Raw genomic sequence first — 26,949 nt, forward strand, 5'->3', positions numbered from 1 at the left:
GCTTAAAAATACAAAATAAATTGTAGTTCATCAAACCATCACTTGATAAAACAATCTCTAGGTCTTCACCCACTTTCAGCGTTGGTTTCTTCCCACCTCGACTCTGAGACCATGTCAAAAAAATAATTTTGAGAAGAATATAAATTACATTTATACAAGGGGGGAGAGAGGCGTTCTCTATCTTCCATTAAATTAGTAGTAATAATACTAGTATACTTTAATGTACTCTTAATCTCCTAAAACTAAATCCTAATTACTAAAGAATGACAATAGATATTAATTACACAAACATACACAGCCCTCATTGGGAATTAGTTATCACAATATCTCAAAGCTTTCCACAATCTTCATGTAAGCCAAGAATGTTGTTCTTTTTACTTGAAGATAGCAAAAACCGTTGCTTCAAATGTCAAAATTGAAAAAGCAGTGAATCCCTTATCCCCATTGCAAATTTACATTTTGCTATATTAATCTCTTCTGATACATCAACTGTCAGCACCAAAGCAAAGTGAATGTATCTAATGCAAAAACATTAGGGTTAGGGTGAGAAAGTTCAGTTTGCCAACCAAAAGAAAATATGAGAAGCATTCTAAATTTGTGTATACTCTTGGACATGAATGCAAGCAAGTTACTTTGACAAATACACTGAAGCAACCTTTCCACATTGAATCTTCACATAATAGAGGGCAATGGCAGTCTTTCATGCAAGGACGTTATAAAAAATCATGACCTCGTAAGAAGCTTGGCATTTACAGTACGAAATTCACATAGTGTTTAATTCTCAAAAACATTATACTAGAACGCTTGTTACGTAGCTGTCAAGATGCTTCAAATAAAACCCAAATTCCTTGATGCAACTTCAATTCTAGTATTGCAACTTCAGTTGATCTCCCTCAGAACTTCAATCTGTAATTCAAATCCATAAGTTTGTTGAGCTTTTCACACGACAGAAATGCAACACATTTATAATTAATACTTTACCCATCTTCTCATCCATGCAGAACTTTTCTTTGTTAATAAGACTGAAAAAGTGGCTGTACACCACCGTTCATTATGTGCGTATATTCACACCCCAAATCCAAGGTTGAGTGTCTACTTACTATATAGTAAATAGGCACTGAATCTGTAAGAATTCCTTGTATCAAAAAATTAAAAAACTCAAAATGCAAACGGTAAGCTATAAACATCGTTGCACCCAATGTGCTTTTATTCTGAAATTTGACTCTTCGTATGTTCTTTTAATATTTATAATGTTTAAAGGGCCTGTGCCTGAAGTAATCCATTTCTGATCTCCTCAGCAACATCACGAACTGCACCAGGTCCATGGGGGATGAAAACTGCTGATGACTTTGAAGACGCTCCTATGTCTTTCATTGTGTCAAAATACTGCGTCACTAAGACCATGTCCATCACCTTCCTTGCAGTTGTCCCAGGCACATTGTCAGAGAAAGCAAGTACACTATCCCTAAGGCCATCCACTATTGCTTGCCGTTGACGAGCAATACCCAATCCAGACAAATACTTTGCTTCTGCTTCACCTTCTGCTCGCTTAATTTGCAAGATTTTCTCTGCTTCAGCTTTGTCATTTGTTGCCACTCTCATTCTTGCAGCTGAAATCAAAATTTAAATGACTGATATGAGAATAAGATGGAAGATAATGTAAAAGAAGTTCAAATAAAAATGAAAAAACAAAGCGACAATAAGAAAAAAAAATTATGGAAAAAACTGCACAAAAATGCAAGTTTGTGTGCTGTTATATAAGGTTAACTTTTAAGAAGATATTGCATTTATAAAGTAAAGCTACATTAGTAAAGCTGATAAAATTTTCATCCGTGCTATCAAATGATGATTAGTCTGTGCCAGTGAACTATCTATAAATACACATAATATACCAAAGAACCTCTTGAAATAGAAGAGGCCCAGTTCGGCATAACTGCAGCAAAATTGAAAATGCAAGTTCATGACATATGTTTTTGTAAAATTAACTTTTAAGAAGATATTGGATTTTTAAGGCAAAGCTACATTAGCAAAGGTGATACAGTTTTCATTCCCCACCATCAACTGATGATTAGCATGTTGCTAGTTAGCTATACATAAACACATAAGCATACCAGAACCTCTTGAAATAATAGAGGCATAGTTCTCCAAAGATCAAATATTCCTTTATTAAAAAAATAGCTAGCAGCAAGAAATTATCTTTGATGGGCTTAAATATACATAATTCTACTGTGACCTCAATATGGCAAAGAATTCTTGCCTGCATTTATTTCATTCATTGCTCTCTTCACAGTTTCAGCAGGCTCTATATCAACAATGAGAGTTTGCACTATCTCAAATCCGTAGTTTGTCATAACCTATATCCAAATAGAAGACATGATTGTGGAGAACACTCAAAAATTATTTTATCAAAACCAGAATAAAACTATCCACTAAATCGAGAAAAACAATGCAGTGACACTGGAAGATGCGAAGAATTTACCGGCATTTTTCCAACTGAAACTAAAGAAATAAATATGCAAGTACTTTTCAATTGGTACTTATCCTCCAAATAAAAGCGTAAACCGAAGATGAAATGATTTTCACTCTACCTTCTCAAGTTCCTCTTTGTTGGGTATTTTTCAATGGAGAAAATACCAAAAACCAAGATTCAAACACACAGAGGCAATGCTCTGTTTCTACCTTTCCAGGATCTTTTGTGCTCAGGTAAGATTAAAAAAAATTTCACTGAGAGAAGTTTACATAAGTTTACTGCTGTAAAAAAAAATTACACAGGCTTACAAAAATTCGCTCCACCATTTTCTTTATGCACTGCTGTGCAAAACCACACATGGTTTTTCTTACTCCTCTGTTTTTCAAAATGCCACACAAAACATTACGAATCCACCATTTTCTTTATGCACTGCTGTGAAAAACCACACATGGTTTTTCTTACTCCTCTGTTTTTCAAAATGCCACACAAAACATTACGAAGTATATCGTGTGCACTGCTGTGCATACATCCATTGGTTCTCTCTCGCTGCTACGAACACACACTGTCTTTTTCTCCCGTGTGCCATACATACAATGATAAAAGTCAACACTCAAACATGAAAAACTTATTACATACGATTTCATATATTTAATACATGCCGTATATAAACAAATATATATAAAAAATATGGGACGTATGCCCATCACCATATTAAAGGCCACCACTTAATTCTACGTTGACACATTAAACTTCATGTCCTTTCTTCCACGGCGGTCAACCCAAAAATTTAACACTCCACGCAATAGTTTTAATTTGGTGCAGGTTCGTATGCAGCTCCAGGTGATCAACGGCGGAGAACATTCAATCAAATCGGACGGTGGACAACAATATCGGAAGGCACTTTGTCACCTAACTTTATCGCCCGAGAAAATTACGTTGGCTGATGTCAGGGGAGAGCCACGCGTCTGCTCCAGATTTTCTCGGGTTCAAGAGTACGGAGATTCCCTTCGCCGGAAAATGGACCCGAGAGCTCTCCGGCGGGTTTGCTCGACGGTTTCTGGTGATATACAACAGCGTTGAAATTAGATTTCAACACTCCCCTTTAATTTCAACAGCTGGGCATTCGGTCATACCGAGACACTTCCTCAAAAATTCAAAGCTTTTCTGATCTAGTGGCTTTGTCAAGATGTCTGCTACCTGTTCTTGGGTCCTGCAATGTTCTAAGACAATTTCTCCATTGTTCACCAATTCTCTGATGTAGTGAAACCTTGTATCAATGTGTTTCGTTTTCTTATGAAACACTGAATTCTTTGACAATGCAATAGCTGAGTTATTGTCACAAAAAATCACTGTCGCTTTTGCCTGCTCTTGGCCTAAGCTTCTCAACATTCTTCTCATCCACACTGCTTGACATGCTGCTGCTGTAGCTGCCACATATTCAGCCTCTGCTGTAGACAATGCTACAATGGACTGCTTCTTAGAAGCCCATGAAATGGCTCCTGAACCCATATGAAATACATAACCGGAAGTGCTCTTCCGATCATCTACACTTCCAGCCCAATCGCTATTAGTGTATCCAACCAAATCTGAATGTTCTGAGGCATGATATAAAATTCCAAACATTTTGGTACCTTTGACATGCCTCAAAATTCTCTTTGCTGCCTGCCAATGTGCCTCCTTCGGCCTCTCCATGAACCTGGAAATTAAACTAACAGCATACATAATGTCAGGCCTAGTAGCTGTTAAATACATAAGGCTGCCCACAATGCTTTTGTACAGGCTAGGATCAAAATCCTTGCTGCTGTCCTCTCTGCTGAGTTTTAATCCCATCACTGTGGGAGTGATTGCTGCCTTGCATTCTTCCATCTTAAATCTGCCCAAAACTTGATTTACATATCTTGCTTGAGATATAAAAATTCCTTTTTCATTTTGATCTACTTCTATGCCTAAGAAGTATCTCAACAAACCCATGTCAGTCATTTCAAATTCATCTTTCATGTCTGATTTAAAATTCTCAATAAGATAAATATCATTTCCAGTGAAAATAACCTCATCTACATACAAGACAACAATTAAAATTTGACCATCCTTTTCCTTGATGTAGACTGTGGGTTCTCCTTCACATTTGTCAAATTCATTATCTAATAGATATGAATCTATCCTGCTGTACCATGCTCTTGGCGCTTGCTTCAGCCCATAAAGAGCTTTCTTCAATTTGCACACTTTGTGCTCTTCACCTTTCTTCTCATATCCGAGAGGCTGTTCCACATAGACCTCTTCCATTAACACTCCATTTAGGAACGCTGATTTCACATCCATTTGGTAGACTTTCCATTTGTTTTGTGCTGCTATGGACAGCACTGCTCTCACGGTTTCCATTCTTGCAACCGGTGTGAAAGTCTCCTCATAATCTCTCCCATACTGCTGCTTGTACCCCTTGACAACCAGCCTTGCCTTATGTCTTTCTATTTTACCTTCAGCATTGCTCTTGGTCTTGTAGACCCATTTCACACCAATGACTTCTTTGCCTTTTGGTAACTCAACCAAATCCCATGTTTTGTTTTTCTCTATGGCATTCATTTCCTCATCCATAGCTTCTATCCATTTCCTATCTTTAATAGCTTCTTCAAAATGAATAGGATCATCAACATGACAATACAAGGCAAATAAGGAATTCATTCCTTCATCATAAATGTCACTTAGATTTCTAAATTTCTTACCTCTTTCACTTGGTGTGCAAGTGCTTGAAGATGCACTTGAATTTCCTCCTTGTGGTGTGTTTGGAGAAGCACTTTCATGTATCCTCAATGGTGTACATTGCTGTTCTTGTGTTGGTGCTACTGTTTGGGGATTCATTTCAGCCACTTCCTCTTCATCTTCATCATGAGAGAAACAGTTTTTAACATTCACTGTTTTCTCTATGCTTCCATCCCAAGCTTCCTCTTCAATGAATTGAACATCCCTGCTGACAAAGAACTTCTTGGTAGATGGAATGTACAGCCTGTAGGCTTTGGATTCATCACTGTATCCAATGAAGATGCATTTCTCCCCTTTGCTGTCCAACTTCTTCCTTAGCTGATCTGGAATGTGTGCATAAGCCACACATCCAAAAAATCTCATGTGGGTGACTCCTTGCTTTCTCCCACTCCATGCCTCTTCTGGCACTTTGTTCAAGATTACTTTTGTAGGACACCTGTTCAATATATAAACTGCACAATGTACAGCTTCAGCCCAATACTCATTCGGCAAATGCTTTGCCTTCAGCATGCTCCTCGCCATATCCATGATGGTCCTGTTCTTCCTTTCAGCAACTCCATTTTGCTGCGGAGTGTACCTTGCTATAAATTGTTTGTGAATTCCATTATCTCTACAAAATTTTAGGAATTCATTGGAGATATACTCACCTCCTCTATCAGTTCTCAAAACTTTAATGTGCAGCCCGCTTTGGTTCTCCACAAGTGCTTTGAAATTTTGGAATTTCTCAAACACTTCACTTTTGTTTTTAAGGAAATATATCCAAGTCTTCCTTGTAAAATCATCAATGAATGTTAAGAAATATAGGCTGCCTGCTAATGATGGAGCTTGCATTGGTCCACACAAATCTGAGTGGATAATCTCTAAGGGTGCCTTTGCCCTTATGCTCTTCCCTGATGGAAAACTTTCTCTATGTTGTTTGCCCAATATACAACCTTCACAAAGGCTGTCCGGCTTCTCTATCAATGGTAATCCTCTTACCATTCCTTTCCTGCTCAACAAATTAAGACCTCCAAAGTTGAGATGTCCAAATCTCAAGTGCCACAACCAATTTTCATCATTTGGCATGCTTTGGAAGGCCTCTTGGGTAACTGCTGCAATTTCATTTTTGTTTTTCAAATCTGCCCTGATCCTGAGAGGGAACATCCTGTTCCTTGTCATCTTCACTTCAGCAATGCATCGTTTGCTGGGTGCTATATCCATGATGGTGCACACATCATTTTTAAAGAAAACATTGTACCCCTTATGGACAAGCTGTCCAATACTCAAGAGGTTACATCTCATTCCGGGAACATAGTAGACATCTGCTATGGTTTTCCTTTCTCCCTGCTTTGTAAATATTTTTACCTCCCCTTTTCCCATAACAGAGACTTTGCTATCAGTTCCTAGTGTGACTTCTGATTTCACATTTTTATCTAGGGCAGAAAAGAAGGCTATGTTCCCTGTCATATGGTTGCTGCAACCTGAGTCTAAAAACCAAATGTCCTCACTATGTGTTTCAGCCATGTTACAAGCTAACAGGACACTTTCTTGACTGCTGTTTTCTCTTGTAACATTTGCATTTTGTCTGCTGTTCTTATCATGTTGTTTCTTTCTACAATCACTAGCATAATGTCCATACTTTTTGCAATAATAGCATTGAACACTAGATTTATCATACCTTTGTCCTTGAGCCTGATACTGATCTCTTTGTTGGCTGCTGCCTTGACCTTGATTCTGATTTGGATTGCTGCCTCTTCCTTGTGCATTTGCTGGGCTGTTCCTTCCACCTCTGTTCTGGCTTCTGCCTCTTCCTCTTCGGTTTCCTCTTCCTTGACCTCTTCCTCTTCCAAAGGACATCTGGGTCTTGAAGGCTTGCTCAAGAGATGAGTTTTCATTCCTACTCAACCTCTGCTCATGTGTTATCAGTGATGCATGTAGCTCATCAACTGAATAGTTTGAGAGATCCTTTGTCTCTTCAATGGTGGTGACTATGGCATCAAACCTTGAGGGTAAGACCCTCAATATTTTCTCCACAATCCTTCTATCTTCAATGGTTTCTCCATGAGTTCTCATTTGTGTGATTACACCAATCACATGAGTGAAGAATGAGTCAATGTTATTTGACTCCTTCATGCACAGATTCTCAAAATCTTTCCTCAGCAACTGTAGTTTTGCTGTCTTCACTCTCTCCATGCCTTGATAGGCTGTCTTAAGGGTTTCCCATGCTTCATTAGATGTCTTAGCTGCTGCTAACCTTGGAAACACACTCTGGTCTACTGCTAGACACAACAACACACGGGCTTTTGAATCCTTCTTCCTATTGCTCTTCAGCAGATCCTTCTCTCCTGGAGTTAATCTATTAAACTCAGTTTCATCTGCTGGTTCTTCAAAACCATCTTCAACTATTTCCCATAAGTCTTGGGAAGCAAGCAAGGCTTTCATAGTTATTGACCAGTAGTCATAGTTCTTCCCATTAAACTGTGGGAGCTGGGTATTAAACATACCCATACCAGTGCTTGTGCTAGCCATTCCTTGACTGTGTATTTTAAAAACTGACTGTCTCTTTAGTAACAAACAAGATAGTTATGAAGAATACCTGAATCCTTCGTTGTCTGAGTCTTCTGTCTGCCTGAGAAGTTTTGCTGCAGCAATAACCTTCTCCCTTCAGCTTCTTTAACTTTTTTTTAAAGAGCCTGAGCCTGCTCTAATACCACTGTTGGGTATTTTTCAATGGAAAAAATACCAAAAACCAAGATTCAAACACACAGAGGCAATGCTCTGTTTCTACCTTTCCAGGATCTTTTGTGCTCAGGTAAGATTAAAAAAAATTTCACTGAGAGACAGAATATTTCACCACCATTAAAAACATTCTATTCATTAAAAACTGATACAAACTTCATCCTCTTTTACTGAGAGGGATTTACCACTGTAAAATCCTTTTTATATTCACTGCTGTGAAAAACAACTTACTGCTGTAATAAAAGTTTACATAAGTTTACTGCTGTAAAAAAAAAATTACATAGGCTTACAAAAATTCGCTCCACCATTTTCTTTATGCACTGCTGTGCAAAACCACACATGGTTTTTCTTACTCCTCTGTTTTTCAAAATGCCACACAAAACATTACCAAGTATATCATGTGCACTGCTGTGCATACATCCACTGGTTCTCTCTCGCTGCTGCGAACACACACTGTCTTTTTCTCCCGTGTGCCATACATACAATGATAAAAGTCAACACTCAAACATAAAAAACTTATTACATACGATTTCATATATTTAATACATGCCGTATATAAACAAATATATATAAAAAATATGGGACGTATGCCCATCACCATATTAAAGGCCACCACTTAATTCTACGTTGACACATTAAACTTCATGTCCTTTCTTCCACGGTGGTCAACCCAAAAATTTAACACTCCACGCAATAGTTTTAATTTGGTGCAGGTTCGTATGCAGCTCCAGGTGATCAACGGCGGAGAACATTCAATCAAATCGGACGGTGGACAACAATATCGGAAGGCACTTTGTCACCTAACTTTATCGCCTGAGAAAATTACGTTGGCTGATGTCAGGGGAGAGCCACGTGTCTGCTCCAGATTTTCTCAGGTTCAAGAGTACGGAGATTCCCTTCGCCGGAAAATGGACCCGAGAGCTCTCCGGCGGGTTTGCTCGACGGTTTCTGGTGATATACAACAGCGTTGAAATTAGATTTCAACACTCTTCAACAGCTCTAGCAACATCATTCTTCTGCTCAAAAAAGTCATCCAAATTCATCTTTGGGACACTTGAGCGAACGACTGCACATAAAACATGGCCATGAGATCAAATAGAAGTGCCCCAGTTGCATAAAACAAGAAAGGAGATCTCACCACTAACGGAGAACCCTTACTTTATATTACTATAAAGAAAGGCATCATATCGAACTGCTGAATTGAGCCTAAATTAACACATTTTCATATTACAATCAAAGCTTAGAAACCATTGTTTCTGTTCTTCGTCTAGAATATTCTACTTATGCTAAAACATGAACCATAACAAACAAATTCGATATTGCTGCTAAAACCTTCTTAACAATGGTCACTCCATTCCATTCCATTTGCTTTGGTGACTTGGAAATGGCAACATTTAACTAATCTAAAACAGAATGCAATTCTGAATGTTCACAAAACATAAATTAGTAGATACAAACTGCCATGGTTTCTTAATAGGACGATAAGGCATATATGGTTTTCTCAACTCCGTAAGCAGGCTAAATCTTTAAAGTCAATAGAGACAAGTTCTGAAATCTACCATCAAAGACATAAGCTTGGATCTGCTCCCTTGTATTGCTAAGCTTGTAAAAAGCATCCATTGCTTTCTGTAAAATGGCACGGTATTGCACAGATGCAATTACAGTCACAAATACATTATCCTGCCACAGTAAAAGTTATTGATGCAAAGATCATTTTCAATTAAAATAAAAGAAAGATATTCACTTCACTCTAGACACTGAAAATGTCTTTATGGTACAGTAGTTGCTCACGTGTACTTTCCAAAATGAAAATAAGGTCATTAATAGTATTAACATAAAAAACACAGAGAGTTGGGTTTTGTCTTAAATAGTAGTTGTGTGAAAAAACGGTATACCTTTGTCTTTGTCTCACATCGTACATCCAACTTTTGTACTCGTAAAGAAAGATGGCCTGCAACTTTGTACCCAAAAATCGATGGCACACAGTGGCATCCTGGCCCAAGAACGTCATTAAAGCGTCCAAATTTCTCCGTCATTGCCACTGTTGATTGATCCACTTGTATACAACAGAACACTTGCCCCATTTTATTTATTCCTGTACCTGCTTGATAGTTTAAGAGTCGACTGTCAAGGCATTAAAATAATGAATTTCTATAAGCAAACAAAACTCGCGAATGGAATCTGAAAGATGGAAAATTTAAATATGAATCCCTATAGTTCTAGGACCTTGACTAATCAACCGAAAAACCTACATGGAGCTGTACATCTGTTGTAAAGAGAAGTTTCATCCTGTTCAAGATGGCAATTTAAATATGAAGCGCTGTAATCCTAGGACCTTAACTGATCAACTGAAAAATCTACTTGGAGCTGTACATCTCTGTTGTTAAGAGGAGTTAAATCCTCTTCAGTTTTCATTTATTATGCTTTTGTTGAATGTATGTATCTTAAGTGAATTTTATATAAATCAAGTACATCACTAGAAACACTAGAAATGATGAAAAAAGTTACCATTTTTTCCCTTTTGGAAAACATACTGTGCTTGGATTCAAAAGCAATGGTCGAGAGGAGTTTATTACGTTAGCGATACAAAACCAACTTTATCTTCAGATGCAGTAAATAAAATATTTTTTTCATAAAATCGTCTAGCTTCCTATACACTGGGCCTCAATTATTTTAACTGGTCTGACAAACATGCCACTGGGATTGAACCCAATACCACATTGTATAGAGGTCATTTCTATGCTTAATCCAAATACACTACAGACCTCTAATATTGTACCATGTCTATACCCAACCTTACAGGAGGAGAAGCTTGCACCAAACTCTTGCAAAAACTTGGGCTAACCTAAGACAATACTAATCCAAGAATGATCACCAATGAATCAATTGAAATCTGTGTCAACTTCTTTCCTTTTTTCTCGTCTACGCCACACCCATACCACTATATCAATGCACAGACCCTACTAGATATGACGTCCAAACATCCATATTGATCGTCAACTATAGATCCAAGCGTTTATAACCTAGGTACGAAAGCAAGCTATGCATGTTAAAACCAATGACCAATCTTGTTCACAACGGGAAAGATTTCCAATAATGAGAAATCAGGATGCATATCTTCGTTGCTGATTTCCTCTCAAAAGATGCTCTGCAATTGGTCGTGAACAAGTATGTTTTAGAATAATTCTCTGATAGACAGTCGCTTTCCTAGAGTGAAAGTAATTTTGAGGACATGTAGCTGGCTATTATAAGCCTTTTTTTTCGGATTTTGTTGGGCTTCCAACAGGATTTTGACGGTCCTATGTCAGGTTCCAGCAATGTTTATGCTGGACTTTGTTTCATGGTATTTTCAATTTTTCTGAAATATGTCTTTTTTCTCGGAAAAAAAAAAATGCATATTTTAGTTACCCAGTATGACTAGAGGGTTACACCCATTTTTGTTAATTTTAAAAGATTCTGTGCTCTGAAAAAACAATTATTACACCAGGTATAACTATTTCATAAATTGTTAAATAATGAATCCATACAGGTGAGGAATTTTTTTTTTTAAGAGGAGGAATGACCTGTTATAGAGTTTTGTGAACCCAACATTTCGGACTACTAAGTGAGTCCATCATCAAGGGATGCGTCAATAGATTTTAAGATATTAGTGATGAATCTAAGAGCTGTATTTCATAAATGTCACAAATGGGTCTGTTACAACTCTTTTTCAGAGAAGAATCCATACAATTGGTGAAACAAATTATTTACCAAACCACTAGAGCTAAGATCCTTTGACATTTCAAAACATATAATTAATAAATGTATTATTAAGAGAAGATATATATATATATATATATATATATATATATATTTGACCATATATATTAAAATAATGACTCGTGTTTGTAGTTGTTATATTTCAGAACTTCATATATAAATTTAATTAAGAAGAATATAAAAAACAATATTTACAATAAACTTTCTTTCAAGTTATATATATATATATATATATATATAACATCAATGCTATGCATATCATATAGAAAAATAAATTATAAAATTATAAAACATGTGAAAGGAAAATGCTACATGCATATGTAATTATAACTATATGTATTATCACATGAAATTAAAAATAAGAATATTTCTATATATAAAGATGTGAAATTCATATAAATATTGTTAATATTATAAACATTAGCATAAATCTTCTTAATTCCATATCTACCAAACACCCAGAGGAATCAAATCTCTAGAGGTGCGAACTTTTCTTCAAGTCTTGCACTCAAAAAGAAGTTTGAAACTTGAGTTTAAATTTTAATCCCTCCCGGTACTAAGTAGATCCAAAATTAACATAGATCTATACTGAAAAGTAAAACCAATCACTTCTCTATCTATTAACTCAAAAAACAAAAAATACAATACCTCGATACCCGTCAAACTCACTAATATCTAAGACACATACCAATGGTTTGCCCTATCTATCTATCCTTTATAGAAGAGGAGAGGTATCTAAGACACATACCAATGGCTCTCCCTATCTATCTATCCTTTATAGAAGACGAGAGGTATAGGGTAATGATGCATGTAAATGCACTACAAAGAGTGTCTCCTATGACTCTGTCAAAAGTAAAACCTTAATCAACTAAGGTAATGTCCCCAGTTTGTAAGATTAATTTTCCTATAAATAAAACACCCACTGCTAGTGAAGTACCTTACTCTCATAGAATGTGTGCCCTCCTAGAATAGATCAACCTCCATGCAATGCACTTTCATAAAACTACACTCCCTTTGACTAGGCACCTCGGCTAAACCTGGAAAACTATTCTAGGATTATGCCTTTTCTAACTCAAGAACAACACCTAAGAGAATAAAGCACCCAAACTAATATAACATTTTGAAGTGGTCTAAGGAGGTTGAGGAATTGCCTAGATGGTCGAAAGTAATTAGAATCTGGGCAAAAAAATTTCAAAAAAAATTGTAGAGGCAGTGTTTGAATCATGTTTTTGATGGTGGAAATAGATTCAACACCATCAAAAATGTCTAGAGCACCTAAAATGTTGAAGTTTAACAACTATAACTTGGATTTACAAAAATCCCTGTCAAATTTTCTCAAAATATGGTCAGAATTTCCATAACTTTCAGGGCAAAAAAACAATACGGCTAACATTTTAAATAAGGAAAATCCAGCACTCTAAAGATAAAAAAATCTAATTGCAGCACATGCATGCATACACCTCTATATCTAATTGTCCATCACTGTTGTTGTGCCCTCACCGAAGCTTCTAGGGTGCAATTTCAGCCATGCAATGACCACATCCACTACAATCTACATAGGAATTAAGGCTTCAGTAATTTTGCTGAGTGTGCCAATCTGCTAAAGTTGCTAAAAAATATACTGTTGGAGAATCTATTGCTATTGAAGAATATACTGTTGCGGAATCTGATGTTGCTACTGAAGGAGAATAGTGAATAAGCCAACATGTAAAACTACCATTCCCTCAGTGTAAGGAAAATGTTTTCTGTCAAACCAAATCTCTCCCTGAACATCTCAAACCTCTAATGTCTTCAAGGAGAACTTCCCTTATTCAAGGAAAAAATCATCAGCAACCGCATGCTCAAATTTAATCATTGATTCCATAGTGGGTTTTGCAACTATCTCGCAGACATCAAACTTTGTCATTTGTGATCTTCAGTTTCTTCCTTAGAGCTGAAGGTTCTGTCATATCAATAAAAGTAATGCAACGTGAGTTGGAAACTTCTTTGGAGGATTACTCATCCAAAATGTAGATTTCGGTGCTCCCACTTGTTCTTGTGCCTCCCATAACATCCGGGTAAGCCATCTCGACTCCCTGGCTGAATTAGATAGTACTAAAACATTTCAACTTACCAATGCCTTCTACTTGTTGGTTCGAGTGGTTAATTAAACAAGAAATAAATGAAATGAAATTGAATGGAAACCGAATGCAAACACACAAGTAAAACACAAGATTTTACATGGTAAAACCTTGACAATGTCCCAAGAAAACATCCACAGGGCAAGGGATTGGAAACCTATTAATCAAAGATGATTTTCCATCATTACAATAGTTCAGACATTCATAAATTTTATAAGAGCCTCGTCCGTTACATAACTGTTGTTTCGGTATAAAACTAACTTAGCAATAACTAATACAATTTTTACCCATATTTACATAATTAGTTGTCAATTTCCTCACAACAATTTTCCTAATCCCTTGCCCATGCCCATTCATCATCTCTTCTGCAAGCCAAGAGAAGCTAAACACCATCGTAGCTTCTCTACTGTAACTGACTTCGTGAATATGTCTGCAAAATTCTCCCGTGTATGGACCTTCTCGAGAGCTACTTTTCCGCCATCAATCACATGTCTCAGAAAATGATACCTTACATTAATGTGCTTGGTCTTGCCGTGATAAGATGGATTTATAGCCAAGTGAATAGCACTCTCACTATCATAGAGTACATTGACTCTAACCTGCATCCTTCCAATCTCATCAAGTAGACCCTTTAACCATATTGCTTCTTTACTGGCATCTGAAGCAGCTATATATTCTGCTTCGGTAGTGGACAACGCAACTGTTTCTTGAAGCTTTGACATTCAACTAATTGTCTCACCTGCAAGAGTAAAAGCATGACCTATAGTAGATCTCCTTTTGTCCAAATCACTTGCATAATCAGCATCCACATATCCGCAGACTGGTCCTTCACTACCATTAAAGATGATGCAATGATCAGTTGTGCCTCTTAAATACTGAAGCACCCATTTCACTGCTCATCAATGTTCTTCACCTAGATTTGCCATGAACCCGCTGACAACTCCAAGTGCATGTGAAATGTCAGGTCTTGTAGATACCATCGCATACATCGAGTTTCCTACAACATTTGCATATGGTACACGAGACATATACTGCTTTTCTTCATTAGTTCTAGGACTCAAAACCGAAGCTTCAAATGGGAAGCTAATGGAACATTAATAGGTTTCACACTGTTCATACCGAACTTTTTAAGTACTCTTTCCACATACTTCTTCCGTGATAACCAAAGATTACCATTTTTCCTATCTTTGTGTATCTCCATGCCCAAGATATGTTTTGTTGCTCCAAGTTCCTTCATATCAAACGTCCTAGAGAGCTGAGCCTTTAACCTATTGATCTCATCCATGCTTTTTCTTGCAATAAGCATATCGTCAACATAAAAAATAAGATAATGAATATGCCACTGAAACTCTTGAATTATACACAATGATCATACTCACTTCTAATAAATTTCTAGCTTAGCATGAAGGAGTCAAACTTCTTGTATCATTGCCTGGGAGACTGCCTCAGGCCATACACTGATTTCCTGAGCTTGCAAACTGATCTTCTATCGCGATCTTGTACAAAACCTTCTGGTTGTTCCATATATATCTCTTCATCCAAATCACCATGTAGAGAAGTTGTTTTAACATCTAACTGTTCTAACTCAAGGTTAAGTAATGCAGTTAGTGCCAACACAGTACGAATAGAAGCAAGTTTTACAACTGGTGAAAAAATCTCATGAAAGTCAATACCTTCAACCTGAGAATACCCTTTTGCTACCAGCCTTGCCATATACCTTTCGATACTTCCAACGACTTGCCGTTTCAATTTGAAGACCCATTTGCATCCAACAACACTTCTCCCTTCAAGAAGTTCTACAACATCCCAGGTATTGTTCTTGGCTAAGGAATCCATTTCTTCTTCCATAGCCATTTTCCATTTTTCACTATTCGTATCATCCATTGTTTCCTGATAACAAGAAGGTTTCCCATCTTCAGTAATCAAAGCAAAAGATGAAGCAGAATATTCATACCTTTTGGGAGTTTTTCTTTCCCTTGTAGACCTTCTTAGAGTGACTGGTTGCTGAATTGGTTCAGAAACATCAACAGTGTCCTTTGTATCTTCATCACCTTTTCCTCCAAAAGTGTCTCCTTCCTTTAGACTTTCAGAAAAAGGTCTAGCCTCCAATTGAATTTGTTATTTTGGCAATACCTATTCCTATTCAATTCTTTCAACATTTGATTTTAAAACAGAAGATTCATCAAATGTTACATCTCTACTAATGATTATCTTCTGTGAAGTAGGATCCCACAACCTATATCCTTTCACTGCATTGTCATACCCAACAAAGACATAACATTTTGATTTTGGATCTAATTTTGAACGCTGATTTTTAGGAATAAGAGCATGGGCATCACAACCAAATATCCTTAAATGTGAATAATCACAAGACTGACCTGTCCAAAATTCTTCAGGAATTTTACAATTAATTGCTACTGAAGGTGATCTGTTAACTAAATAACAAGCAGTGGATACTACTTCTGCCCACAACTCCTTTTGCAGGTTAGCATTACTGATCATGCTTATGGCTCTTTCCATAAGAGTCTGATTCATACGTTCAGTAACGCCATTTTGGTGAGGAGTATAAACAACAGTTTTGTGTCTAACAATTCCTTCATCCTTACAGTATTGTTCAAATTCTATAGAAGTAAATTCACAACCATTATCAATTCTTAGACATTTAATTGATTTGTCTGTACTTTTTTCTACCATTACTTTAATTGTTTAAATACATTAAATACATCAGCTTTCTTTTTTAACATAAAGACCCAAACTTTTTGGGACAAATCATCAATAAACATTAAGAAATATAAAGCACCTCCATACGATACAATAGGAGATGGTCCCCACAAATCAAAATGAATATAGTCTAAAATTTCTTTACTATTATGACTTCCAGTTTTAAATCTTAGTTTACACTGTTTTCTATACACACAATGTTTACAGAAATCCAACTTCAAGGATTTCAAATCAAGAAGTAATTTACGACTTAACAGTACGTGAATACATTTCTCGCTCATGTCACCCAATCGTTGATGCCATAGGCGAGTACCTTCTTTTTCTTTCTCTGACACAATCGTTGCTTCACTGACCTGAGTACTTCCTTTGAGTATGTAAATATTTCTGACCTTTTCTACTTTCATAACAACTAGGGCGCCTTTAGAGACTTTCAACACTCCATTCTGACCTATATACTTATAACCATCCAAATCCAACACTCCCAAAGAAATCAAAATTTTCTTCAATTCAGGTACATTTCTAACACTAGTTAATGTTCTAACTATGTTATCATACATTTTAATCCTCATATTTTCCATCCCAATAGTATGACATGATACATTATTACCCATAAACACATAACTACCATTTACAACTTCATATGAACTAAACCAATTTCTGTGTGGACACATGTGATGAGAAGCACCAGAGTCTAACAACCAACTTTCAAAATCTTGAGAGACATTACATACAGGTAAAGTTTCTTCTATCTTACATAATTCTTTAGCAGATAAAAATTTGCCTATCATACCTGAATCAAACTGATTTGATTCCTTCTTTGGGTTATCAAACTCTATTCATTTCCAACAGTCTTTCTTAAGGTGTCTAATTTTATTGCAGTACCAACATTTCAACTTACACTTATTTCCCTTTGATTTTGCTTTGGAAGATCCCCTTGCTTTTTCTCCTCTTTCCTTTGACCCTCCTTTGGCTATCATGGCTTCTGGTGCAGCTGTTTCAGTAATGGATTTCCTTCGTACTTATTTAGATAAGAGACCTCCCACAATTGATTCAAATTTCAAAGAATCAGTCGTGCTCAAACTGATTGAATTTACGAAGTGGTCCCACGACTCAGGCATAGAACACAACAAGGTTATAGCTTTGTATTCTTCCTGAATTTTAACTTCCATATCTCATAATTGGCATATAAGTGTATTAAAAACATTTAAATCTTTTGCAATTTTTGTACCCTCCTTCATCCGAAGACTGTACAATTGTCCTTTCAAATAAATTCTATTAGTTAATTATTTTGTCATATATAGTTTTTCAAGTTTTTCCCATAAACCTGTAGCTGTACTCTCTTCAACAATGTTGAAGAGAACTTCATCCGCTATGCATAACCTGATGGTACTGAGAGCTCGAGCATCCAACTCCTCCCAGTCTGAATCTATCACGCTAGTAGGTTTCTTATTCACCATGTCCAATGCTTTGTGCAACCCTTGTTGCACGAGCAAATCCCTAACTTTCAGTTTCCATAGAGCAAAGTTGTTATTTCAAGTGAATATCTCCACCTTGAACTTTGCATTCATCATCTTGGCCATTTATTTCCTCCTAGGGTTTCAGTCTTTCAACTAGGGTTTCCTAAAAAAATTTGATTTGTCTTCTTCCAACAAGGGGTTTTCAATTTTTTCTACTCCAAAAAAAATTTCAGAATTTTGTTCCATTCCAAAATATTTTTTCTTTTTTCTTTTTTTCTTCCAATTGACTGAAAAAATATACAACAATTTTCTGGGAAAAAAATTCTTCCAATTGATTGAAAAAAATCTACAATAGTTTTCTGGAAGAATTGCCTTTAATTTCAGTTTTCCTGGACAAAAAACCTTCGTTCGTCAATGAAACCCTTTACTGGAAAAATTTCACAAATTCCCTTTTTTTTATTTACTTCACAGATTTCAAACCCTAAGATTACCTCAAATACATAGAAAATATGTATTTATTTTTTTCTTTAAAAAACTTCAGAACGTATGCTCAATAGGTTTTCAAAATTCTAAAAAGAAATTTAATAAATACCTCGATCGAAGGCTTTTTTTTTACTCCAACATGCATGTTTCTCTTTAAAAACAGGGTTGATGGCTACAACTCTCTCCGTCAACAGGTTTTCTACTCCAACATGCAAGCTTCTCTTTAAAAAACACAGCAAGCTCCTCTTTAAAAACTCAGCGCTCAGCGGCTCCTCTTTTAAAAACTTCAACGGCTCCTCTGAAAAGAAAAATTGTCTCCTCGTCAACTGTGGCTCTAGCTGACTATGCTGCTCTTTGACAGATGACTTTATTTCTTGGGGCTGGCTACGCTTCTCTTTGACGGCTTCATTTTTTAAGGCAGCCTTTGTCCTGCTTTGTCCTGCTCACTCAATATATTCCTCTGATACCACTTGTTGGTTTGAGTGATTAATTAAACAAGAAAGAAATGAAATGAAACTGAATGGAAACCGAATGAAAACACACAAGTAAAACACAAGATTTTAAGTGGTAAAACCTTGACAATGTGTCAAGAAAACATCCACGGGGCAAGGGATTGGAAATCTATTAATCAAAGATGATTTTGCATCATTACAATAGTTCGGGCATTCATCAATTTTATAATAGCCTCCTCCATTACATAACTGATGTTTCGGTATAAAACTAACTTGGTAGTAACTAATTCAATTTTTACCCATATTTACATAATTAGCTGTCAATTTCCAACACTACTTTGATGGAAGATAAACCCTGTGAGCCTTTGAGGACTCAGAGTATCCAAAAAAGATATCTTTTATGCTAGAATGTTCAAACTTAGATCTCTTCTCATCAGGAATATGAGTATACACAAGATAACCAAAAAACACAAAAATGGGATGCCTATGGTTTCTCACTAGTAAAAGCTTCTTTTGGTGGTACTTTAAGATAATTTTTAAAAGTACTTCTATTTTAAAAAAAATAATTCAATTTTGTAATTTACTTTAAAAAGTGAATGTCTTATATTTAGCGGTTGAGTCTACAATTGTATGTCATGCATGAGTTAGATTCGAAGAAATATTAAAATAGATTCTTTACTAATACTATAAAGATAAAGCAAGATAAAGACTTTTAGCGCACATACACTTGAGTAGTTAAGCAAAAGAGAGAGAGAGTGAGTGCAGGTAGTAAAGGAATAGGCATTCTCGGGTAGCACATAGCTTGAGACAACAATTCATATAGTTTGGCCCAGTGTTACTAATACATCCATATGCACGCATCCATACAGGTTGTTGCAAGCCATACAACACAACGATTTTCTACGGTGTTCGCGCATGCCATACAACACAACGATTTTCTATGATTTCCAGTTTTTTCAGCACACTAGGGTTTTTTGAGTATCCACAGAGTGCTGCTTTTTAGACAACATGTGAAGGTTTTATTTTAGTTTTTTTTCGAAGGAATGAAAAGTTTATTTGGAGTAATTATTTATGTGTGTGAGAAATTAATTTTCTAGCTACTGTGATTAATGCTATGGTCTGCAAATTTATTTTTTGCGTTTTAAATTCAACAACTTATTTAATTGATTAAGATCATAAGGACATTAATTACTTAGGGATCAAAATTCTAACGTGGTAACACAACTTGAAATCCAATTGAGATTCGTAGGGATTTGCAACAATAAATCTATTGTGGGACAAAATGACCAAAAGTAAAAGAATTTTGAAGTTCTATTTTTTTGATTTGGGAGTTTTTGCAATAGATCTCACGGATGGCAACAATCCTTTGGTTTGAGGACATATTGGATGGTGCATCGAACTTTGCAGCATGGAAAATGAGGGTTACACACTTACTTAAGCATAACGATATTTGAGATATTGTCAAGGACATTGGGACTCCACCTACAAATTCATAGGACTTGGAAACACAAAACAAAAAGGAAGTCAAGGCCAAGTGGATGATCTTGGATGCCATAAAGGACTCTCTAATTTCTCATGTATCTGAAAATATTGTTATAGCAAAAACTAGCACCTTAGTGCAAAGCAGCCTAGATCAAGTGCAACAACATGAGTGTCACCACTGTCACCAACTCCCCAAGTTTTAGTGATGGACATCCAGCACAAGGGAGGCTTCCCTAGTAAATCTTATGAACCAAATAATCCAATTACCTCAAGTTAAGTGTCCCCTAAGGGTTCTACAATGACTTCTACCATAGGATAAGAATAGGAATTAGATCTTATGAATCAAATGACCCAATTACCTCAAGCTAAGTGTCCCCTAAGGGTTTTGCGATGACTTCCATGCAAGGATGAGAATAGGAATTACGGTGGAATAATAAAAACTAAGTTTTTAAAAATCATAAATTTCATCAATATAATTGTTTATAATAACAACAAAATCATCCCCGAAATCTTATGATAAAAAATATAAAATGGGGACTCAGATAATGAATAATTATAACAAATTTTATATGTTTTAAAGACATATAACAACACTAAAACCCTAGATATCAGCCATAAAGTAGGGTTGGAAAATCATCTAAAATGACATGTTTTCCAATTAATTGCAAACAAACCGTAACCCTAATGTATGATTTTGTTGTAGATAAACACTAATTTACTCTATAACAATGTAAAAAAAAGATTGTAGACTTTTAAATATTTCCCAAGAGAGTCAACTAGTGCCTTTTTCATTTGGGGCTAATAGAGTATATGAACGTACAAACTTAGGGCAACTTTGAGGGTAAAAAACTTGATTCAAAAGAACGAGGGAAAGTTAGCATACTTATTCTAGGGTTTGAGCCTTGATTTTTCAAAGATAGTTTAAGTTAAGGAGCTAATATGCTACTTCCTCAAAGTCTTGGAAGAAGGGTGAGTTTAACAAAGATCATGAAAGAAATATGATGCTAACATTCTTAATACATGCATCATCCATCCAATAAAACACGAAACCAAAAATAAAGAAGTTAATCGACCTACTTTTCCATGCATTCATCCAAGCTTCACCATAAACATCCATGAAAAGAGATCAAATCCACATCTAAAGAAGTCCCCAAGCAAGTTGTTCAATTAGTGCTCTATAATAAACTAGAGAAAAGTTACGTAATCCAAGAGATGTGTGTCTCAAGGGTGATCAATATCAAATGGAATGGACTATTCCCTATTTATATTAGTAACTAATAAATTTACTCCAAATCATCCCTAACGTCCCTAAAAATATAAATTCTATTATACAAGGTGGATAGGTCATCAAGATGATACCCAAAATAGCTTCATCAATGCTAAAACATAACAAATATCATCAAATTAGCCCACATGTGTGAGTTAGAGTGCTTCCAAGGGTGACATCATCATCAAAATAGGGCTAAAAGTAACCCAAAGGTCATGCCTCATCAACAAAAGGTTCATCTCCTCATCAAGGGGGTATGTCCTAGCTCAAGCATTACCTCCAATTATCGAAAAGTGCTCTTTCTAGCCTACATCATCATCTAGAGTACCACGTCATTATCTAGGAGCAACATGCTAGCTCCAATAGGAAAAATATAATGTGTGATAGGTGTAAGAGTATCCCATGGTGCATGATAAATCATCATCAAGATCAACAAACATTAATAAGGGTGCAATATTCAAGGTACGAGTGACGCACCATCAATGTCCAAGAGGTATAACTCAAGCATCATCAACATCCTCCAAAGGACTATGGATATGTTTGGATCATCATCATGCATAAGCTCAAGGAAGAAAGTAAGATCAAGTAGCGTGGTCACAAGAGTCATGAAGCATAAAAACAAAAGACACTATTAGATGCTTTCAAACTTGGGGAAAGGAATAGTTTCTAGGTTGACCCTTCAATCAATAAGTGTGTGTGATAAGTGACATGGTTTGGGGTGTACCTCATGAGAGGTGTAATAGTCTTATATTAGGTTATGATAGACTTTCATTTCATTCACAAATGACTTTGTGGAGGGAGTGTTCGCATCTACTTGAGTTACCCTTTCCTCAACACTACTTTTTATGCCCTTTGCTTAGCCTTTTTCATTCCTTTGATTTGTCTTCCTTAGCAAGCTTCTATTGATTTCATTTAAGACCCCTTTTAGAATGAGGTGGTTTATTTCTCATCGAAGTTCAGATGTTTTCATAAGTCCATTTTACTTTGATAGGCATGATAAACATGGGTCTATGATGATGGCCTCACATGAGGGGATATAAGTCAAGTTAAATTGGCTTTTCACAATCACCCGTTACCATTCTTTTGCATTTTGAAATTTCGGCATATGTTTTTATATTTCTTTCTTTTTGCAACTACATCAACCTTTGGGAAGTTTCCAAGTCCCTCTTCTCATTGAATGAGGAAAGCAATGAACCAATATGAGGGACTAAAAACAACCAAATAGGAGAAGGGATAACATATTAAAGAAAAATGGTATGTTTCAAGTATGCAAGGATATGGACATGCTGCATCAATCAAGGCCTCCTATTCATGCCCCTCCTAAATAATGAAAAAACCACAAGAAGTACACTCGACTAGGAAGATGACTACCAAGGTGACATGAGGAAATACGTACAACTTCTAAGCACAATGATCCACTATCTAATTTCAACCTGTGATCCTTACATGGATTCCCTTATAACATGAGCACTTTGTATGAGGCAATGGCTAGTATACCTCATGGTCATTGACCTCCCATCATCTAGTGAGAAAACTGATCAAATGGATGAACTAACCAATGTGTGGGTGAGGGGCATCTGAGAAGTTTCTATCTGAGGATCATTTGAGGATGTTGGAAATAAATTCACATCTTAGGAGAAAATTTTGCCTAGGGTTACCCATTCATATGGATGGGTAATAGAGACTATGGTGAAAGTGATGTTTGATGCCCTAGTTAGTCTTTTCTAGAGTTAGAACATAAACATGGAGATGGTATTACAGAACAAACTCAGATCCATAGAGACGACTAGATCAGGCACAATCACTAGTTACCTTATGAAGACCACATAGAGTCGTGATTAGCTTGCAGTGCTTTAGAAGAAAGTTATAGACGTAGAACTAGTAAATATGGAATTGAATGGTTTTCCAACATCATGAAAATTATTTGTCAAAGTTATTTTCTTTGGGAAAACCTTCTTGAATTTTGGGGGCTTTGTGATGATTGTATCGAAGAGGTGACTGGTATGGAGTCAAAAGTTAGAAAGAATGGTGGTGATGACCTAGTTCTATTTGGCTAGTCATTAGGGTAGAGGTAAAAGACCTAGAAAGGGTAAGGAAACAAGTGAGGAGTCAACCTCATAACAATGAAAGAATGAATTGAGTGAAATCAAGTGTTTTTTTTGACATAAGTGCAATCAATATCCATCACAACATCCAAATAAGAAGAAGGGTAAAGGGAAGTAGGTAGAAATATCTACAAAAACTCAAATGAACAAGCTTGTTGCCAAGTTAGAGAAGGATTTCTCAATGATATCTTGCCTTTCTACTAGTACAATTATGAGGGATGCATGGTATGTCAATAATGGAACATCTCAACATATGATATCATCTTGATAGTTATTTTCTAGTTTGAAGAAGAAATACTTAGGACTACAGGTTTAGTTTAATGATGATGCCCACTACCTAATAGCAGGATTTCGTACTATTACCTTCTATCTTGAGTTAGGTAATTCTTTATATTTTGATTATGTCTTGTTTGTTATAGGTCTACAGAAGAAGTTTCTTTCAATTTCAATCATGGAGGATAAGGGTTTTGTAGTGGAGTTAAAGGACCAACAAGTCTTCATTAGGTCAAATGATTATGGCCCAGATATAGCACAAATGATAGGGTGGTTAGAGAAGGTAATCTATGTGGGCTATAGGATGAACCTATTTGATCTTTGGTGCATAACAATGATAGCTTTTATGAGTTGTGGCACTTGCATCACAAGGTGTTTCTTATTTTGAGGGAGATGGTCATAGGTCTTCCAAAGTTGAGTATTGAGCAACATAATATATGCAAAGGGTCTAGATATAACAAGCACGCTAAGGCCACTTTCCCAAGAAACTAGCGTAGGTCCCAAGAGATTCCAAGCCTAGTACATTTAGATATTTGCAGATCAATGTTAGTAGCATCAACAAAAAAAGCAGGTATTTCGTAGTTGCATTCTTTGTAAATATCTCACTGATCACTAAACCAAACCACACAACTAAGACTTTCCATAGCTAACACAGAAAGAAGATTCTTCGTTAAACTAGGATTATATAAGACAACATCAAATCTCAAGAACATTACCTTATGGCATGCAAGAATAGATTGAACTTGTCACCTATAACTAGATATGAGACATCATCAACCATCTCCACTTGCATGCTAACATCCTACTTCTAAAGTCTATTGAAAAAATGCCTTCATATTGAAGGCCATGTGTCTGGATCCTCCATTGTTCACATAAAACCTACATTACAAACTGTGATAGTGGAAAGGCATGAAACCATGCAGAAGCTTGTCTCAAGCTTCAATTAATACTCATCCACTTTGCATGAAGCTTCTACACTCCTTGTAGTCTACTTATGCTTTCCCTTCCCCTTCTTCATTGGACACTAGAATTATAGTAGCCCATCTTGTGGCACTTGAAGCACTTCACATGACTCGAGTTTTTCTTTCCCAAGCTAGAGGAGAACTTAAATCCTCCTTCTTATAATCCCTCCCAAGTCCTCCTTGCTTACCTTATCTCCTCATCTTCTCAATGACGAAAACATTCTAGATCTCCTAAGGTGTAGGTGAAATTGTTTGTAGGCTTGTTTCTTCCTAGGGAAAATCATCCCAAAGCTTCTCAAAAGTGGGTAGCTTCTTATGAATACAAACATCCCAAACAAAAGGCTCCCAACATGAAGAGAACCCATTTAATTCTATAACACTAACACATCATTCTCCACCTTCACCTCAATAGAAGCACATTGAGTTTGACATTGAATGATTGTCATAAGGTAAACAACCACTATTTGTACTACTCATGCATGGGGTAGTGAGTTTTTTTTTTGGCATCATCTTACAAGAAATATTCACACTAATACTGAGTAATCAAAGGCATCATATACATCCTGAGACAACTTAATCTGTAGAATGTGAGAGATCAAATGGTCCTTCAAAAAATCAAGAATGATTATCTTAGCTTTGTTTGCCTTTAATTTCTGTTCAACCAACCATGTGGTTTTGGTAGGGACACTTAAACAAAACAAAAGTGTCAAGGATAAATTAGATCAACAACCTATCTCAAGTGTAAATATTATCTTTACTCACTCGGGCACTTAGGATATCATACCGTACAACCTCACATAAGTTTGCATCATTCAATCACTAAAGATTCTTGGGAATTACACGCATTGAATCCCTACAACAACTACCTCCCATAGGCCCCATCCATACATGGATTCCCGGAAGATTTCAGTAAACATGCCCCAATACCATGTTAATTTTAGATCATGGTAAAGCAGATTCTAGACTCTGAAAAATAATCTCTAAACACTAAGAAACTTAAAAATTACACTCTTGTCAAAATTGCATAGTAACAGGGAGACAATCTCCAAGGGTATGGTACACGTTTTGGAATAAAGATGTCTTAGGCTCTTACAGACATCCCTGGAGATCCCTGCTGACCCAATAGACACCGCTGAAAATTCTCCCTGAAAACTCGTTCCATTGCTAATAGGAACCACTGAGATCTCCCCACGAAATATTTACAGGAAACAAAAAGAAGTGAGTAAATGTTAGAAAAAGCTAAAGTCAATGTAAAATAAGAACATGACAAAAATCCTAGGTAGATCCACAAGGAAAACTTATTTTAAATTTTACCATTTTTATTTCACCCTCGAGTATTCACTCTTCAAGTTGTCCTTGCTCGAGCCTTCACTGTTTGAGGAGTATCCAGCTGTTGAAGAAGTTTCCAGATGTGAGATGTTGGACTGAGGAGAAGGAATGCTGAAGCAAGGAGTCCAAACTTTATTATTAGAGCGAAAAAGACAAACCAGTTCTTGTTTCTGAATTTAATTTGCAACTTGCACAGTCTAGACTCCACAATTATTTTAAGGGAATTCTTAAACCTCAAGTCCATTTGGCATATCCATGTCGGTAATTTGGTTTTACTTTTAAGTTTTGGGATACTTTTAATGCTATAGACTACAACTTTGATTTCCAAGTTTACTAGTTTAGAGTAGGGACTTAATTTACTATTATTGAATTGTTTAGTTTTGGGAAAAAGAAAGTAAAGGTCAAGAGTTAAAATTTAAAACCCATATTTCAATTGAGAGATGCATTTATAATTTAAATGTTTCACGTTCAATATTGAATAACGAAAACTGCAATTAAATTCTGATAGATTAGATTCAAATTTGAATTGTTCAATGTTCATCATTTTATGGTTTTAAAATTTGAGATTTCAATTTGTATTTCTAAATTTTTAAT

At 36.1% G+C, this 26,949-nt stretch overlaps 1 pseudogene across 1 annotated transcript in view; it reads right to left on the reverse strand.

Annotated features, from left to right (window-relative positions):
• Positions 1 to 768: 768 nt before the first annotated feature.
• Positions 769 to 26,949, reverse strand: part of LOC149229844 (hypersensitive-induced response protein-like protein 1) — a 74,145-nt pseudogene continuing 47,964 nt past the window's right edge. The window contains exons 2-7 of the transcript XR_016247327.1: positions 9,841 to 10,046; positions 9,505 to 9,625; positions 8,931 to 9,011; positions 2,589 to 2,602; positions 2,258 to 2,354; positions 769 to 1,610 (exon numbers count right to left, since the gene is read on the reverse strand). The product of XR_016247327.1 is annotated as a hypersensitive-induced response protein-like protein 1 (transcript). The remainder of the gene's footprint in view (positions 1,611 to 2,257; positions 2,355 to 2,588; positions 2,603 to 8,930; positions 9,012 to 9,504; positions 9,626 to 9,840; positions 10,047 to 26,949) is intronic.

This window comes from Pinus tabuliformis, chromosome J, assembly GCF_031772625.1.
Source record: "Pinus tabuliformis cultivar Carrire ecotype Pingquan chromosome J, CPIR1, whole genome shotgun sequence".
Lineage (NCBI taxonomy): Eukaryota > Viridiplantae > Streptophyta > Pinopsida > Pinales > Pinaceae > Pinus > Pinus tabuliformis.